The sequence below is a fragment of the Falco rusticolus genome, chromosome 11 (assembly GCF_015220075.1).
Source record: "Falco rusticolus isolate bFalRus1 chromosome 11, bFalRus1.pri, whole genome shotgun sequence".
In the NCBI taxonomy this organism is placed as follows: domain Eukaryota; kingdom Metazoa; phylum Chordata; class Aves; order Falconiformes; family Falconidae; genus Falco; species Falco rusticolus.
In genome coordinates, this window is record NC_051197.1 from 23,058,877 (window position 1) to 23,079,692 (window position 20,816).

Here is a 20,816-nt window from a genome sequence, read left to right on the forward strand (position 1 = left end):
TATGTATCTGATAATTTATAGCTTTAAATTACTGCAGAAAAATTAGATATTTGGTGATTTATAGTACTGAAACCTTATGAACACAGGATGAAGCTGTTTTTCTTCAGTGCAAACTAAACGTTTAGATGATGTTATATAAATACTGATCTTATCACAGAACTTCAACTGGTGTAAGCATTCCTAATCCTTTCAAATTAGTGAAACTTCATTGATCTCCAATATTTGAAAATCCAACATGGTTGCATTAAAAAATGTGCAACATTTTTCAGTATCACTTATTCTCTTACCACATGGGAAAATTATAAGAAAAATAACCTTCGGCATACACCAAATTCCAAACAAAATACTGAAGTTTGTAGGTACAGGATTCTTCTCTGTCAACTACCTGTCTGCCTGAGGGCATTTAAAAGGTGCACATAACCTGTCTGCTACTCCGTTCTCTCTCCCTCTCATGTAGTTGCCCGTGTTTGGTCATATCAGCTAGCCTGCATATAGTCACACTATAATAGCCTGCATATAGTCACACTATAACTGCCTACAAAACAGTACCTAAAAAGACTGAAATTACATGCAGTATGTATGATGAACTAGGTATGGTAAGACCCAAAGGTATCATCCCTTTTGTATATCCCTTTGTACTGTTCAAACTTCTGCAAACTTGAATTGAGCTCACTGAATTCAGTGAAAACATCTCCATCATCTTCAGTGGTACTGGTCTGAGCTCTGATAGACCAGCCCTCGAAGTACCGTAAACAGAGGAAACAAAGACTGATGAATTCTACAAGGATTAAGAGCAGTGGAGAGGAGAAAAGAAAGATAGAAAAGATACAGAAAGAGATAATACAAAAGAGAAATTAGGAGGAAAAGAGACCAAGTGATCAAGAATCCCACTGTAATATAGTACTATACAAGACAGTTAAAAGATACCTGTTAATATATTAACCTGAAATGGCTGCTCTAAAAAAACCGAACCCAAACCAACCCAAACTAATATATATATATTCTGCCAATTGGAAATGACAGATTGCTTACTTTTAAACAGATAAGATCAACATATCATGCCCTTTCAAAATAGAAAGCTACACCTGGCATGCCTCCTTGCTAGGTGGCCTGAAAAGGTACAGAGGCTGGTACTTCATGCAAAGTTATGAATTGCTTCTTCAGAACACTGATCCCAAAATGGATATCTGAGGAACACTACTTGTCATCAGGTTCCTCTCCCAGAGTCAGTACCCAGCCAACATTTTAAATTCCTTTTAAGTGCCCTATGAAAACATTCTTTCAATGAAACTTCATATCAAATTCTTTACCGTACTCCAGAAAGATAAGATCTCTTTTGTTTCCCTTTCTATCATGAACTGTAACATATTTTTTTTTGCTGCTAGGTGAAAAGTTCGGATTAAAAGATTTATTTGATAAAATATTAGCGTATTAGGATTATTATTAGGAACCTACCACTCTTCACAGTATTTGTTCTCCAAACCATATTTGTGAAGTTAAAGAGTTAGGAAAACCTGATCTCCCATGGCCTGAGAATATAGTGTGATTTATTTCAAGTTCAAATAAAGTTATGCCATTAGAATATAAGCTCAACCTTTGTGTTCCCTCCAATTAACACTTCTGCTCTGAATTCAACAGCTTCTAGGAAGCAGGGGAAGAAGATGACAAATGAAGATCATGCGGTAAAGGATCACACAAATCTTAAAGTATATAAAGACACATATTTTACAAATATGTAAAGCTCATTTGAAGCTCCTCTAAATAACTCAGAGCGATAATACTTTGTGAAAGCCTGCATGGAACCAAGACTAATTTCTTTGAAATTTGTATTTTTCATTTATATATTGTAAACATACTAATATTCTTATATAATGCAAAACAGCTTTTCAGTGAATATTTTAAGTCTTGGACTATACTGTCGTTGATAAATTGCACCATCCATTAAAAAGCAAGTATCTGTTCTTTCACTGTACCATTAAGGGCAGACAGTAGCCAGCACAATATTGATTTTAAACTCTATGGACCAAATGACCGTATGGACAAACTGACCATAAAGCTGCATCTTGAGGCAAGACATTATAGATGCAAATCTGGAAACACGGGTGGGAAACTCATTTTTGCCCTGTTTTCAGTTGGTTTGTGAACTAATGGATTTGTATGTGAAAACTGGAGCTTTGGTGGTGACTGTATCCACTACTATGAATAAAAGACAAGTTGGGATTATCTGTTTTCTCCAAGTATTTTTCTCTGTATGTATTTTCTCTTTTCTCTCATCTGATTATCCTAAGGAGATGAGTGATTATAACAGTATTGTGTTCACATTTCAAATGCCATTCCCTTCCCTTCTCTCAGATACTTCAACAGCTGGTGGACCATTCATGTCCTAGCAAGCAAACATGCTTGCTTCTCCTTAAAAGTTACTGCTTTGAATACAAAGCTGCCCAGCATTTGCCACAGACTGACTGTATATGAAACTCATCATGTCTCAGCTAAGGGGCAAAAATTTCCACCTGTGTGGTGGTGATTGCTTAAAAGGGTACACCCAAATTTCCAGGACAGCATGAACACGTGCTTGCAGAAAACAGTTAAAAATAAACAGGAAAACAGACATGAGTACCTTTCCATACTTGGTCTTACACCGACTATTTAACTTTTTAAAAAATCTTATGGAAATATGAGGTGGTCCTGCTGAAATTCTCATTCTTATACCTACTATATCCATGATAATAGCTTGATGAAGCTGCCCAGCTTCATTCCCAATAATGCCTCAAATCACGCAAAATCACTCTTTTTTTCTAGAACATTTCCTATATACACTATATGCTGAAGATTAGTAAAGCGATGCCCGTTTCGTATCATAAAGCACATATATCCCTAGTGACATGAAGATGAATTGAGAAAACCCCAAATTCAATCACAGTTTTGGCACAAAGGCTGAGGTGTTCTTGTCGCTTAGACTGCAAACCTAATTTGTGCCTGATAAATTACTTCTCTTCCACTTAAATTTTCTCTGCTTTTGAAATTATTTCTGCAAGCTACCAGAGGGTATTGATGATGCTAGATTAGGAGATTAGTAACCTTGATTAATTCTGCCACAATGAAAGGCAAGACCTTGTGCAAAGAACATTTCAAACAAATTTAAGTGGTCTGAACCATCCTTTGGAGGAGGGGCCCTTTCCTTCCCCATTGACTATAACCATAGATATCATGACAGGTACTCAAAACAGAAGATTTAAATGCCATTCACTGCTACTACTGACAGAGTTTTCCCCCATAATTTTTTTAGAACTACAAGCAAGGTAAGACCTCATGACAAGGTTAAGCAACTGCAGTCCACATGTCGTTAAGAAATCTTAGCTGATCAGAAGAAAAATCCTTTCAGCTGTAGATCATAGAAAAGCAACAGAAGCTAAGTCAAAGTTTTCTCCCTTATATCCTGAGGTGATTGGGGTGGTATTCCTTTTTGATATCATTATTGCTAGTTAAGAAACAAGGTGGTCAGTTAACAAACGAGGCAGACAGATCTCCCAGCTTTAGAGCTAAATCCATTCCTAAGCCAGAAGAAGTATTTACTGCTACAAATCACTCTCAACATTTAGATATAGCACATACAATCTTTTAATCAGTGATAAGTTTTATATATTCTGAAAAATTTGTCTTTCTGTGCCAAAAGCTCTTTATTTCCTGGCTTTTAACAGTCTGCAACTCCTTCATTTGTTCAGGATTGTGGATAATTGGAAGTCACGCTATCCTTGGAAAATATTTGTCATGTGTAATCTGAAATATGTAATCATAAAATAAAGAAAATATATTACCAGTTTCCAATGTAAGACTGGTGGATTAGCAATTGTTAAGTTTTATTCTAGAATGAATAAACCTGTAATTGCACGGTATAATTTGGCAGGGATCAATTAGGAAACACTGTATGAATACACATTACATTACTCTAATTTCATATAATATTTCCCAAATTATGTTGGTATTTCTACAGAGATTTCAGGGGGGAAAAGAAGAGTAGCTATGTGTATCTGGTTCAAAATATATTTTGCTTTTATACGTATACCGTAGTAAGGAGTTTCTCCCCCATAGTTATCCTTGTATTGCTACAAAATGACAGCTGTAATTATATAGGAGAACCTTTCCCCCTCCCTGAAGGACAGAAATTACAGCAGGATACAGTCTGAAAACCAGCCAATTGCTTGTTGCTTGAAACTGTTTTAATGCTTTGCAAGTGAGGTGTTTTTCAGCTGGGGTTCTTCTTTCAACCACATAGAAAAATGTCTCATATAAATGCAAAACAGGTATGAGAAATGGGCAGAATGGTTTCCCCAATCTAATGCTATTAACCATCTGACCCAGTATTGGCAGGATGCATCTCAAGAACGTCACCACTCCCTCTGACAGAGCCCAAGGACCCAGGAATGTATTGTGAAAGATAAAGGAGCAAAACAAAAAGTATATTATGAAGTCCTGCGTGCTCCTAGGCAAAGAAATATATTGCAGCAAAACTTTTAAAGCATTTTTTCCTGTTTTATGCAGCCTGCTCTTTACATAAAGAAACCAGGAGGACAAAGTCCTCACACACACACACACACACACAAAACCTTTAAAAAGCTGTTTGAAAAGCTTTACAATTTCTACAAAGAGGCTTCCTGCAGCCCTTTGAGAAGGCAAACACTGCTTTTAAGTGCTATATTTTTATTCTTTTCAACTTGTAGATAAAAATCCAGGTCTGATGGAGAACATCCCCCGCATGCACTGGTTTTGCAAGGGAAGTTAAGATAATTTTATCTCATTGATAGCATCATAAGCATGCAGTGGACAGGAGAACGTATGTCACAATCTCACCACAGTAAAATGAACACAGTAGAATGAACACTGTCAAGCCTGCAGATGTGAGGACAGCATCAGACAAATACAATTCAGGCAAGACAACACAAACCAGTCCAATAGTACAGTAATCATGCTCCTTACACACAAAATAAGAGGTATGCAGATGCTTATAAGGATGGGATCAAATACCTTATTAACATCCCCAATAAGGATGTTTTCTTCACTTAGTATCTAAGGTATCAGAATTTAACCTCTAATCTCAACAAAATCAAGGAGTTTCCTTGAAAGGACACAACATTTTCATCGTGACCTTAGTTTCTCTGAAAAGTTCCATTCATGTTAGTGGAGACTTGTCCCTGGATGTGAAGATACAGTAACAGACATCTCACATCTAAATAAATGTAAACATTTCAACAGTACTTGCAGCTAAGCATGCTGGACACTGTATTCCACATGCCAGATGGCACTTGCAAAATCCTGATTACTGTCCTTGACAGTACAGCATTACACAAGGTACTGTAGATGTTTACTTATTTTTCTCCCTTCTGTCCAGGCAGTATATGTCACACAGGTTAAATTTAAGCGAACACCTAACTGTTAGGGAAAGTATGGGGGCTATCACATCCTGTGCCCAATAACATGCAATTCCTTTCTGTAGTCTACTACAGATCTGAACTGGAACTAAGGCAAGGGTTCAACAAAACATTTCAAATCCATGAACCTTACGTTGGTGTAAGTTTAAACTACAAATTTCTACTGCTTTTTCTGGCTCTTTTTTTTTTTTTCAGCTGGGACTTAGGACATAAACTTTAGCTTACAGGGAGAGGACTATGATTCTTAACCTTTGCTATCTGTTACAGGATGAAACTCATCAACACCTATGTCTTCTGTGCTACTCATATAGCATATTTAATATGAGCACATGCCTTCAAACCTGTTGATTTTGCTGAAATAAGATACAGTTAAAGTTAAAATTTTAACTTACATTTATTTCCATGGAGCTTCAATGCAAGTCTGCATTCTGCAGGGTGTCTTTCACAGAAAAAATATCAATATATTCCTTTTTTTCTTCAGAAGAGCCATGAAATATCCTAAGAGGATATCATTTGGTTATATACCCATATTTGCAACTGGAGAAAGTAAAAACAAAACAAAACAAAGAAAAACTGGCATACATGTCATTTAACATTGCAAGGCAGAGCAGGAAACTAGAAGGTGACAGATTAAGAGTTTTTTAATTGGTTTTAAATTCAGTAGTATTTTCTGAAGAAACCAAAACTAGACTTCATGTGCTAGCCCCAGTGTCAATTACTAAGTTTTTTTAAAAAAAGTATTAACATATGGAAATAGAACACATCAAGGGATAACTATGCTGTTTTAAAAGTGATTATTTCCAGCCTGTGTTTCCACCTTACATAATGCAAGTTACCCACTAACTGATTAATCTTTAAGACCCAATTCCAGTTTTAGCTCCAAGGGAGACATTTTTGAAGACATTTTTTTAACGTATTAAGGTAAATATGATGTATAGCATTAATCTAACAAGACACGGAATTATTTTAGGCATGCAGGAAATGAAAGTCAATTTCCAGATGTATCAAAAATGCATGCGGGTTAAAACGCACAAAACTTACCTTGGAGAAGGCTGAAAATCAGTTACTCAGCTGACCTAGGAATATGAAATGAGACTTTGGTCAATTATTAGAATCCTTTCTTGAAAAATCTACAGATAAAAGCAAGCAACTAAATATTCTTAAAGCACAGATATCATTCTTATAGAGCGTTGTGTGGCATCTTCATTTCACATTGTTATTTAGAGTCATCTGGAATTAATCCTGCATTTTAAAGTGGAAAGTATCTGCAAGGAATTTATTTTGATCAGTAATAAGCATATACCACATAAGTTTGTGTGAAAAATAATTCCTGTCACCATCCCAACCCTTCCCCTATTATTTTATTTTATTTTGCTTTAAAGGTCTGTCTCTAAGCCTGAATCTATTTGCAAACTCTAAAATCCTGGACATAGCAATTTTACTTAACTTACCCATATACTCCTATTGTTCTACAGATGCATTTTAATTCTCAGATAAAGATAATTCTTTACAGTTTATTAGCAAATGTAACAAAGTTGTAACTAAACATCTTTTAATACTTTATGTCCATTTTCTCACAATAAATAAGTGAAAAAAATCACTTTTACACCTGTTTTCAGCCCAATGACTGCAAAACTTTGCACCCATAAATCTAAAAAAATATTACAAATATAAGATAAAATAATGAAAAATAAATCAGGGCACTGAGTTAAATGGAGAAAAAGAACAACACAGACTTTTGACAGGGAATGGATATTAGACACACTGATTTATTTATTACACACATTTGCCTTGCACATGTTTTTTATGTTTACCAATCCATGGTTTGCATACTGACTAGTTCCTACTCTCTCATTTTCCACTGCACTAGGAGAACAAATACTTGCACACTTATCCTTTGAAACAGCACTCATTTACAGAGAATCTAAAAACAGGTGTGTTCATTGAAACTGCAACATATATTACAAATGGCAAAATGGGGCAGCATGCCACTATGTATTCCACTGGGAGTGGTGTCTTTCACCATAGGAAATTCCTTATCCTCTAGTCTGTTAGGAATGAAAGGATGGTGACTTTCTGCCATAAATTTGTGCCCTCATTGAATTCCTGCCCTCATTTCTGTATTGTGCCTGAACAACCTTTATATATAGGCATAGGTCAGGCAATTGTGAAGCACCATAAGTTTTTTCTTTTTTAATGAATTCTGTCAGTTTTGGGTATTCTCTAAATAAATATCTATATGTATTTTAGGAGTCCATGAAATCATTAAAGGTATACCTAAGAATGTGCGCATGTTCTTTCTTTTCTCTGATGCTACCACAGCCATCTTTGGGCTACCCAAAACAACTCCTTATACTTCCTAATCCATAGGTGACTTTTTGCAGAGAAGAGTGTCACAGAGAAAGTGATGCACTTCACATGCAAGAGAGAAGCAGCAATATATTTTCTTGATATAAGACAGTGAGTTAACAAAGTTCCGTGGTGAATGCAACAGTGGTTTAACATGGTTCAATGGCCAGGTACATGAGTATTTACTGCATAGAGGACAGGCTCAGACAAAACTGTTAGGGAGACACTCCCATTGAGTCAGGTGGTTCAGAGAGGACCCCTTTACATTCTAAACTCATTCTCAGAGAGGAATCTAGGTGCAGCTCTATCTATACCTAGCCCAGTCTTGGTCAACAGTTTATGTCTAAAGGATTATATACGCACAATCAATCCTTAATGTCACTTAGCTAAGATTCCAAAGTTTCAGTGCTTATTCCCAGTTCACGTACTGAGTCTCTGACAGGATAAGGATTCTCTCAGCCTCAAGGAGTACCCTTAGGAGTCATCCCTACTCAGCAGGAGATGCTAGTGAGCAGCCCACACTGTAGGAGAGCTCAACAGACCCTGGGCTGCCCACTATTTATGATTATAAATCAATTATCTTACTCCATATTTGCATACCTTGACACACACGACAGCCCTTGGCTACTTCGTTGCCAGACATCTCTCCAGAGTCCAACTAAATCCAGATGCAGCCATTGTGATTGGCACTGCTGGTTATTGCTGAAGGGGAGTGGAGGGAACAGAGCACGCTCACAAAGACAGTGAACTGTTCTGACACAAGAAACTCAAAGCAATGGAGTGCCAATAGGACAATTCACATTCTTGTTGAGTTTCAGATTAAAAAATTGCTAAATCATTGCTTCATATTTCTTCTGCTTGTCCCATTTGCCAGTTTTGCTTATGGTCTTCAGTAGAATGAGGGGAGATTTGCAATATAACAGATTAGTACAACTCTGCACCTGAATTTCATCGGGATTAGCCATATTCCCACCTTGGACCTCAATGGGCATTTTTTATGTACAAGTTCATGAAACTATTCAGTATTTTAGCATTAAAAAAAGACAAAGGCAATTTTTGGTATAACTAATATCAGAATAAATGATCAAATACAGAAACATGGTGGTAGACTTTGATAAATCCAAAGACAGTTTCAAAGATAATCTTCAAAGCAAAACCAGATAAAATGCCTGCACCAATAATTTGATTCAAAAAGTGATCTTATGTACATACTTGCTTATGCGTATGCTATTACAAATTATTCACACATGAAACTACTCTTATTCCAGAAGAGAATGCCTTTTTACCGATTAATATAATGAACTTTCAAAGTAGCTCAAATTTAACACAGTATGGTGACATGAGTATTAATAAAGAACCAATATACTTTGTATGTGCATCCTACCAAAGTTCACACTGATTTGTATGTTCAGACAGGCTCGTATAGAGCTGTAACTTCTCCAAGGAGAAGGAAGTAACAGTAACCAAAGGATGAATCAACATTAGGTATTAGTGCTCTGCAATAAGACCACACACAGTTGGATGCCCATCTCTGTGTGTTGTATATGCATGTACGTATAGAAATGCAATAGCTAAACCTCATCCATCTACTGAAATGCACAGTTGTTCTCAGTACAGCTAACCCAGAAGGCTCTGATGAAAATTCATACAATCTCGCAGTAAGACCTTCCCTATTTAAAGTGGTTGTGCTGCTGGTTTTATCTAGTTCAATCCAGGGATTGAACTAGACTTTAGTTCAGTTTAGAAATCAAGTCAAATATTTAATGTGCATTTTATCAAACTGACACACATGGATACACATCATCAACCATGCAGTAGTAAGTTTATTCTGCTTGCAGGGGGATCACAGAAAAGCAGTTGCTACTACATGAAAACTGCACTGTTATTTGGCAAACTATCATATAAAGAGCCCAGTAGCTATTGTTACTAAGTTACATCACTTCAGTGTTTAGTATGAAGATGAGTGACCTGTCTTGCTTGTAAATTTGCAGGAATGAACTTAAAACCTTGCTGAATGAAGATGCATTCAAAGATTTATAAAAACCAGTGACAACAACAAAAAAATCCCTCATTTTTTAAGCTCATCTTGCTGGAGTGTTCTCAGCTGTATGATTCCACAAGAGAACAAAGTGATTTACAATCTTAGAAAAAGCAGAAATGTGATCACTGTCAGCATGTGTAATCATGTAGATTAATATAAAAGGCTTTCTACCTCTAAGTACAATATATTTAACAGTGTATCAGAAGGAAAACATTGTCATAATGAATATTTTGTATTGTCTTTATTTATTATAAAGGTTATTCAGCACATCATTGGATGCTAAAATTAACTCTACACATCCAGAAAAGGTATGTGACATTCCCATTGGTCTCTCTAGGAGTTTATAAAGGCACATGTCTACACAGTTTTCAATGTAAAATGGTGATCTCAAGTATGACATGTAGTGAAGTAAAAACCAAAAATTTCCAGTTCCCAATCTTTACTTAAATATACTGTTTTATTTAATGGGAAACCACGTCCCAAATCTAATATAAACTCTTTGAAAAGTGCTTGGTGTTGTGCAGCTTTTCAGACCTTCTATCTCAATGGCAGGTGAACCACTCTCAGAAACAATTTTCAATAAGTGGTATCAAGTGGGCCCAAAATATCCATTGACCCTGAAAGCAAGAAAATAGAAATAGTCACTTCAAACTATGTAATTTGTATTCTTCAATAATGTTAGAGTGAATAACATCCAGCTAATCTGTAAAACTCTCAAACCATTATAATTTACCCTATAAAATAGCTTCATTGTCAAATAAAGAATCTGTGATACTGGAGGAGCACTGTATACTCAGCTTTTACACAAAGTCAAGAGATTTCTGTAACGCTCTCAGGAATGTAACCTCCACAAAAATTCTCAAGAAGACATAGCCTATATTTTTTGCACAGATCACGACAATATAAAAACACTTCCAGAAAGTGAATGACAGCAATTTAAGAACAATGGATTAAAAACAAGATCTTTAGAATTCCTTAATATGAGATTATTCAAAAGACTTAAGTAGGATAGAAAACCCAGGGCTTGCCAATAATTTATATTTTACATTATCAAAAGGCAATAAAAAAAAAATGAGTTAAAATAAACATAAAATAAAAACCTCTCCCCTGGCACTGATCAGCAGAACTGGAAAGCCATTATACACAGAAGGAGCAGTTTTATTTCTTGCGGACAACAGTGTATAAAAAAAAAGAAAATTCAACCACCTCTTCCTCCCAAGCAGTCCATATTTCAAAAGTCTAAGTTAAAGGCCATGAGCACTTACTACCACTAACAGTAGTAACTGTAGTAACTAGCACAATTCTTCCTCCACCTTTCAGAGTATTGAGCGTATCACTATGTTAGCATATTAGCAGATACACACTTCTTATAATTTCCAACCTAACTATGAATGTTTGAAAGTACAGTACTTCATCCTTATACCGCAGACTAGACTTTTCTCTAAACATGGACACATAATGCCCTCTCCTCCTTCCTGCCTTTTAATAGCAATCTGTTTATAATACGATCATATCAGCATGCAAACATTTCTCCCCACCTAAATAAGCCAGACTTTCATGTTTTCTCATAGAATCAGCTCTCCCTTTCCTTGAAAGTATTTGCATCTCAACACCTCTCCTCCATACACACAGATATTCCATCCGGAATGAGTCTTCTTGGATGCAGGTAATCAGACTGCACGTGAAAGGTCTCACAGTTCTCATACAATGAAATAAATACTTCTCCCACCTTACAGAAAATACCTCACATGACAGAAACCTGCATATATATATTATTCCCCCCCCCCCCCCCCCGAGCCATCAATCACAACCATCCTCCCTTCCCAGTCAATGTAGTTTTGCAGTACTATCATGGCATAGAATGCAACAAAGTCATAGAATACACTGGCCATATTTCACAGCCAAACATCTAGATTGAATCATAAGTCTATCATTAATATTGTCAAATGCAAGCTATAAGGGAAAAGCATAATAGTGATAATGACATAATTCCAGCATCCATCTACAAATGTGACTGAAACTAGCAACATCTAGATGTCACATGGTCTGTGGGAACCATTCAGAATATTTTAGGAAAGTCCTAAACTACTTCAATGAAAATGTATTATCTGATCTCAGGTCAAATTCTTCAGACTTCTAGCAGATACTATTAATTTCAAATTATCCCACGACTACCACTTTATTTGGGAAAAAAAAAAGTATACAATTTCCTACTGTAACATGATTACATGCATCACTTATGATTGAAAGAAACTTAACTTGGTATTAAATAGAATTTATACTCTTGTAACAAGGAAGAGAAACCACAGTGTACAAGGTGTTCTACTGAAATATATTGAAAAAAATTCTATTTTAATTAATTTTGGCCTATGCACCAGTTATTCTTATAATCATTTTATCATATCATTAATGAGATTTATTCCAGTTTATCAATTAGTTTTGTTTTCATATTGTTCATGCTATTACTTTTAATTTTATTATGTTAGAGTTGTACAGTTTCTAGAATTCTTTCCTCTTTAGACAGAGCAAATGTTATATTATTATTACTTTAGATTCTGACTTATAGGATGATTGGTACAAAGAATATTTGATCTGGCAGCATATAAGGAAAGAAGGTGAATCTTGAATGCAAACACACGTAATAAGAAGTGCTCAGACAGAAGCAAGGCTTTGAATTCTTCACACTAGGAAGCAATACAAACTGTGAAATAAGTAGATAGTATCTGGCCCAGACACAGAGGGGTATATTGGGTCCAAACAGTTCCTATCACACAGACTTGTCCATTGCACAAAATTTAAAAATCCAGTTAAATTATGGTGTCTCCCTTGTGAATAAAGGGAGTACATAAACTTCATGACATAATTTATTAAACTACCCTAGTTCTGCATATCTATTTTAAATATTTCTTTTAATAGTTTTGCACTCCTAGAATAAACTGCTGCTCACAGACATCCTATTTTTTTTTTAAAGAAGCCCTTTGTTACACCATCACTTCTCTTTTTTTTCCAGTTTAGAGCTGGCCAGTACATTGGAGGAATCATTTCTCATACATGAATGGGAATGAGAATATCCGTTCTGCTCATGTCATATTGCATCTTGCTAAATACATCCCAGTTAATAATGGTGCCTTTTCTTCAGGTATCAATACCATAGCAGTAGGTAAATGTGCCTCAAACGTATGTTAATATGCCTTCAATACACATACTAAATACTTACAGTAAGCCCAACCTGAGAGAAAATCCAAAATATAACATAATATGAAGTGCATGCCCACACTTTGAGTTTCAGATAGATGTATTGTGAATGCCAGTAAAGCTCTCATATATTTAGGTTGTGTTATATCAGCCTTACTACAGCTGTAAAATGGAGTAACAGCAAAGTATAACAAACCTTTAATAACTTTTGCAAAACCACAGGCTGCAGCTTTCCAGCCTGCATTCTCCCAGTATCTAAAAGCACCCCTTGCTTTATGTTGGAACTCTGAGAAAACTGAAGAGAATTTACTGTCAAATCTCCACAAATCAGCAAGTTAACTTTTGAGCCAATACTTAATAATACTTGAGTAGTAAACCAATGATATTTCAGACACTATATTGTGGGAGTAAAGCACCAGGGATGCATAGAAGACAATTCACCTTAATTTGAGACCTTTTTTATGACATAAACACTTTAGTCTCAGACCATTTCTGCTCCATGCTTCCACAGCAGTTAGAACAACAAGGTGCTGTTTACCAGGCTTCCTAAACATTCTATGGAAAACAGGGGATGCAGATCACATAAAGCTGCTGTTTGGTGTGTGCCCATTTCCAGTGTTTTGAACGTGTTATTGTTTTTCCAAGCCAGAAGGGAAATGCAAACTCCCTGAATGGATTCCAGCTTGAGAATTCTAAATAATCTTCATTTGGCAGAAAAAAATTAAGAAAAGACAGTTAAATATGCTATGTAGGTAAATACCATTCCATGCTACCATTGGATGTTTACGACATCATTTGCTTTAGATGTCAAAATATTATCCACTGCAATATCCAATCCAAAATGAAATGTAAAAAATTGCAGCCTCTAAAAACAAAAACAAAGTTTGAACCATGTCTCCCACATGAAAGTAAATGAAAACATTAAATTCCTGCAGAAGTTTCAACTTTTGAGCAAATTATTTTTCTAATGGAAAAACTATTCCACAGCTTTAGAAGATTAGTTGTAATAGGCATCCATGGTACGTATCTATACTGAAGAGCTTTGTAACTAGTGTAATAAAAGTCACCTTTGTTTCCAGTTTGAGCCAACTGGATTAGAATGAACTTAAAATCTATAGTTTAGAAGACCTTGTTTACCAAAATCTAAAACTACTAGAAAGTATTTATTCTTCTTCAATAATAAAAGGAAAGAAAATATATAAGCAATCTGTTTTGGGAATGTGATTTAAATAAAACTAAACATAGCAGAGAAAGCTAACCTGGAAATAAAACCTGCACATCACCTATCTTGTGACCAAATGCACCTCTTCCAAAACTTCCTGAGAACATACTTTCTCATGCATTGTTTCACTGTAAGTAACATTATAATTACATTACCTGACTGTGGAATTGATTTATAGACAGAATGATTGTAATAATGTCTGCTTTTAGTTTTGGTAGAGAAATAACAAAGGATTCATGAGGTTTTGGTCAAAATATTATTTCATTGAAATATATGAGATACAATAGACCATAAGGAATTTTATGTCCACTGTGCCCTTGGCAAAGTAGTAAGACTTCTTTTTTTTTTTAAAAAAAAAAAAAACTTATTATTTTTAAAATTATCTGTCTTCCTATCAGAGGAATAAGAAGGTTCTTTTGTTCTGTCCTAAGAAATTCTGCTCAGTAGGGTAAAAAAAGAAAAAAGTTCTGCATAAATAGGTAAGAATTCTGAGGTGTCTATCAATGTAAGGTTTCAATTCATCTTTTTAAACTTCAATAAGACTTCTATGACATCTGTATCTTACAGCTGTATTTTCAGCAAGGTAATGTCTTTGCCTTGGACTTCAGAATTAAAGCAAGCACATTAGTAGTCCCACTGAGTGTAATGGGAAGACATGCAAGACAGACTACAGCTGGGGCCAAGGAAAGTACCTCTGTACTCCACTAACAGACTTAGAAGCTGCAATACAGGGACTTTTGGTTTCTCATGTTGTTATTGAGAAACCACTGGCACAGATCTCAGGTAACATATCGGTGGAAATCAACACCACCTGACAGATATGTGTTTGCATAGAAAGTCCATACTGAGCACAAATGAAAGCTAAACCTGTGCCCTTGTACACAGGTTGACATAAAGTGATTCAGAGTTCAAACTTTGAAACATTGTAAGTACAGGGGAAAAATAGTCTCATGGCCCATTCTTGTCGCACCTGATGTTTTTCCACCATGCTTGAAAGTTCCCAGAACAAAAATAAAATTGAAATTATGTATTTTTTGAATCTATGCCAAAAAAAGATATTTCCTTTCTCGAGAAAGAGATTTGTTTCTCCAGTTCTGAAAATCTATTTCATTATTTTCCTATGATTGCCTTCAATACCCCACCTTTCCTGGAAGGAAAACAAATCCACCTTCCTAATTTAACTGGTTTTATACTTTTTTTTCTTATTATGTATTTTTTTTCAAAAAATATCAAGTTAACAAGCTTGTGACTAAGCCTTGCCATCTCTCTTCATTTCATTATCGGAAAGAACACCCTCAAGTCAGTCATGTTTCAGTTTCCTGTTCTCTTGACTACATACCTGTCCTCTTTGAACATGCCAGAGCAATTTTTTTTGCTTTAGAAATAAATTAATTTTCTGCTTTCTTCCAGAATAGCTGACATCATTTACAATAAGTAATGGTATTATTAATACTATGAAAGGTACTAATTTTTGCATATGGATGATTGAAATAAAGACTTAGATTACACTGGAATCATAATACTGCTAATGGAAAGTTAGCCTTACATATTCATCCTATATTCCACTTCCTCCTCTCTTGTATACATACTATTTGAAAAATACTGTTAGCTTAATTTCTGAGTACTATACATTCTGATTTCTTCTGTTAATTATCTTGATGGAATTAATTCACAAAAATTGTACTTTTCTCAGTATGAATGAAATACTTTTTATTTTTAATATATTAAATTCTTGACATAAAATAATGTTAATCAAAGCAAATAAACTACTGTATTTTACACATGGATGCAGGTTAATGTACACATTTAATGCAAAACACTTGGAAAATGTTCATTTACTTTAGGCTCTGTACATAGAAGCCCACAAAATCTTCAGTTAAGCTTCCAAGTCTAATCCAAGATCTACTTTTTACAGATAACTTCTATTCAGAGAGATTGCTGAATCCGTATTTGGGACTAAATTCTGCTTTTGTGTTATTTATAATCTAGATTAATATTTGGCTCTTGGGACAATATACACTATGCTTTTCCCTAATTGAATTGCTATTGACCACTATACTGCCCAGAGCACATGAGTTCAGGAATTTTCATTGCATATATTTTCTACAAAGCACAAGAACTTAATGACTGCTTATTTAAAATTACTTGGGTTTACCACCTCTTCGTATTCTGTCCCCATCCTTTCCTTCTTTGACTAAAGCAGATTTATAGAGGAGAATAAAAGTATGGGCTTGACTTTAAAGAAGTTATATGCTGTTGTTGCAGAAAACATGCTGGGAACAACATTTAGTTTCTGTGTTTCTTCACTTGTTTAGGTTAAATCAAGCGTATTTTTAGGAGCAGACTTTGAAAACAGAATTATCTGAGTACATTTCTTTGCATCCCAAATACTTTCTGGAGAGCTCATGTCACATCAGAGGTGTGCCTCGGTGGACCTAACTAATCAAATAGATTTTAAAATCCAATCAAATGAAACTAAGCAGTCTTGCTCCTTAGGGACACATGGTAGTAAATGAAACACCTAACAATGAAAGAGGGAGATAATAGCAGTCACAGGACTACATTATTCTTACACACATATGTATATAACATACAGAAAAGAAAATGTCTTGTGCAGCATGAATAGTAAATTCCATCCTCAATAGATTACCTCAGTGATAAACCAATGTTACCTCAAAAGGTTGTCATTTCAGAAAAAAAAAAATAATCTTTATATGTAAAAGAAATGTGTTTTTAAATACATATTTCAGCCTTCAAAATGTCATGCTATTGTCACATAGGAAAAAAATGCCTGTATAATAGAAAAAGTAGATGGTGTAGCAAGCTGTAAAAACAATACTGAAAATATTGTCTTAAAAATTAGTATCCTTTGTTCTGTTCCATGGGTTGCCATAAACCTCAATGAGAGTACTTTAGAAAGGCCTAAACTGTTTACAGGTGATGACAATTTCACCGGTTTGATATTCATAACAGCAGGAAACAGCACCTGCAACCATTTAGTGGCAAGATGATATTATCTACAGAAGGTGTGGCTTTAATATACAGTATTAGATTAATGTCAGTATCTCACAGGACAGTATGAATAAAAATATTAATGCCAGGATAAATGCAGTTTCAGAAACTGCTGACATTTGGAAAACAACTATTTGACACTTGAACCCCTGGCTTAGTTTTACAATTTATATGAGGTGTCCAGAGCCGATAGGTAGTTTATTAAAATGTATTTGCTATCATGAAATAAAGATTTAAACAAGTTCTGCTGAAATTGTAATTGAATTAAAGCTCAAAATATTCTTCTGCTGCAGAATCCAAGTGGCTGTCATGTAAATTACCTGCTTTAAAACCAAATCAAGTAATAACTATCTGTGATTTTCAAGGAAGGACATTATGATCAGTCATCAGGTATATTTTGCAAAAGCAGTCCCTTGACCTTTGGGCTCTTCTGTCACTTACCAGATGGGTTGGAATTTAACATTGGTGTGATACCAATGGAACTGGGCCAATAAGGAGTAAAAAGTTGTAGTGATTACATAAAGATATAGATGTACGATTGACCCAATTTAGCAGAAAGCACTCATAACCAACAGAATAACCAACTTAGCATCCATCAGGAACACAAGTATTTTTTCAGTGGTTTCTCTTTTTACTCTTTTTCTCCAAAAGCTACACAAAACAATCACATTTGAAATCAAGTGACTGTTTTAATTATGATAGTTTGTTTTACTGATATAGATATACTCTCACACTTGGCTGATATTTTAGAATTCTTCATTCATTATTTTATTACTATTGGTCCCTTAAGATTGTCATATTGAGTTTTCATAGTCTCTGAAGTAATGAATATTGTAATTAAATCTTGGTTAAAAGTAGTTCATGGCCAAATGGTGCTCATTTCTTCCAAGCATCTGGTTGCAATTCAACTTTTAGGTTGCCAGCTTTTATAATTCTTTGACCCCTATCAAAGAACCTTTTAATAGAGCTCTTAATGGCTATTTACATGGGAAGATGAGAAGCAGAGAACAAAACTACAGAAAAAGCCAATCAGGCACTAAAATTCTGATGGCTTTTACCACATCTTATGCTCTTCTCCTTCAGAATAATCACAAGGATACAGAAGTGAAAACAGGTGGAGTTAACTAAAAAAAGTCTGTTCATTGCCCCAAAGGGACTACAAATTACATTAACAGTTAGATCCTGTCCTTAATCCCATGGAATTCAGTGGTAGTTTCAAGTAAAGCAGAAGTCAGTCCTACTTGTTATATATATTCATGAAGTTAGAATGTGAATTCTACACATAGTGAGAATCTACATTTAGTGAGACCTCCTTATGCAGATGCTGAGTAACAATTAGCATGAGAGCTGAACTTTTGTCATGCTCTGATTCAACTCTTTCAGGTGCCACGTGCTCTAATTCGCACTACATCTTGGACAAAAACGTATCACAACAGTAGAAGGAACTAGAAAAGACACAACACGGGGGATGCAAGGAGAGGTCTGGTAAGAGCTGCAGTGGGGAAAGAGCTATCTCCAGTCAGGCTCGGAGGTAAACAGGCCTGTGAGAGCTCTGTTGGATGCTGTCACTGAGATCCACTGACCTAAAGTAGACAGAGCATGTGTCCAGAGGGTTTTGAGATGAATGAATGAATGAATGAATGAATGAATGAATGAATGAATGAATGAATGAAAAAAGGAGCTGCAGAGGAGGATATAACAGGCATCATAAGAAATGAATGAGCAGAATATGCAAACTTACTAAGTTGGAGGACACAGGCTAGGGAGATAAGCCAGGGTACCTGTCCTCACATCAAGTATAGTCCTTTCCAGAGCGTGAACAGAGCTTTCCCTTGTCAGAAAAACTCCATAGAAACTTGGGTAATAAGTTAAATATTCCACCCTTTTCACCCAGGAGTTTAATCAAAGGGATGCAGTATAATCTACGTTTCTACTCTGGCAGACAGTTTTGGATCATACTGCAAAATCAGCATGTGCACTCTTAGAAAACTGCTGTGACCTAGAGTATACTGACATTGTACTACACAAGTTCAAAAAATGACTGCACCTTGCCCATACCCAAAGGGGCCATAACAGAGAGGGGAGGCAGAATAGGTTTCCACCTCCAAGATGATGTATGTAGTCCGCAATTACCTCCTGGCTGTACTCTTTCAGTTTAGGTAGTAAAGTACAAGCCATATATACAACTCCGGCACCAATATTATGTCCCAAATCACAAGATGGGGATCACTTACTCCAAGTTAGGCATTTATTGTCTATTCATTTTCTATAATGCATCTTGAGTGATCTACAGAAGAACTGAGCAGTCACAGCATTCAGCAAGGTCAGTGGAAGAGCTCTTTTGGGAGTGGGGGACATACTCTAAAAGGGTCCTAAATGTCTTCAATATAAGAGATAGCATTATTTGGTATTTCTGACTTTATAACTCCTGAATTTCTAAGATAAAGATATCAGCTTCTTGAATTACAGAGGGACTGGAAAAATACATCAAAATTGGCAAAATCCCTAATCTTTCTATTGATGAACACCTCAGAAATTAATAATTCTGTCTTGACAGCAAAGTTTGAAATAACATGCAGTAAATAAACTCACATGCACCTATAGATCAATAAGATGGAAGGTAATCAATGTTGTGTTATAAGTGAGCAACCCTTTGGACTAAGTAAAACTACCATCCTAACGAAAAAATAGTATGAAATCACAGCCTAACAGGTGAGGTTTTTGACTCTGTAATTGCAAACATTTAGGAAAACGATAGATAAGTATTTTTTAGGAATACACAGTACAGTTGATTTAATTGTGGACCTATGACAGCAATTAGCGGAGATCAAGATCTCTCCCAGTGCTATGATTTTGTGAGTCAAGACTATTGTAACACCTAGTTATGAGCAAGAAAACGCAAAAACTGTGTGAGCAAACTTTTTCAATCTTTTGCTAACTTCTCACTGGTTAACTTAATTAAAAACAAAAAAAGTGTTATTTAGTTCTCATTTCTATTCTGTAAAAGGATTATTTGGCAAATACACTCTAACATGTTGACAACCATCCTGCATACATAGATAGAAAGATATACATGCGCATATATATATATATATATATTTAATGGATATTAAAACCCCCTACATTTTCCTCCAAACAATTTTAAAACTCAGATTGCACATTTAGGTGGAATGTTTGCTGTCCTAATAATATCAAAATATCATATATATAAGTATGCACAGAACAAAGCCTCCAGAGTGTAACTAAACTGTTTGCAAACAATGAGTACCCATATGTTTCGATACAGACAACTTTAAACTTTTAGAATAAAACATTGTGTGGTCTGCCCAGTCTCAGATAAAAATACTACAGCTATCAATTTTCTTATTAAGAAGGCTTTTCTAACCACTATAAAAATACGAACAACACCTTCTTGTTCTCCCAGACATTAATTTTCTCTTGGTGGACATTTCCTTATTTTTATTTTATTGCTTTACAAAGAATGGCATACTGTTGTGTCATTACCAATGTAAGGTTTATCTCTCTTTCCCTCTGTCTCTAGAGGAAAGTATATCTCTAAAAATAAAACAAT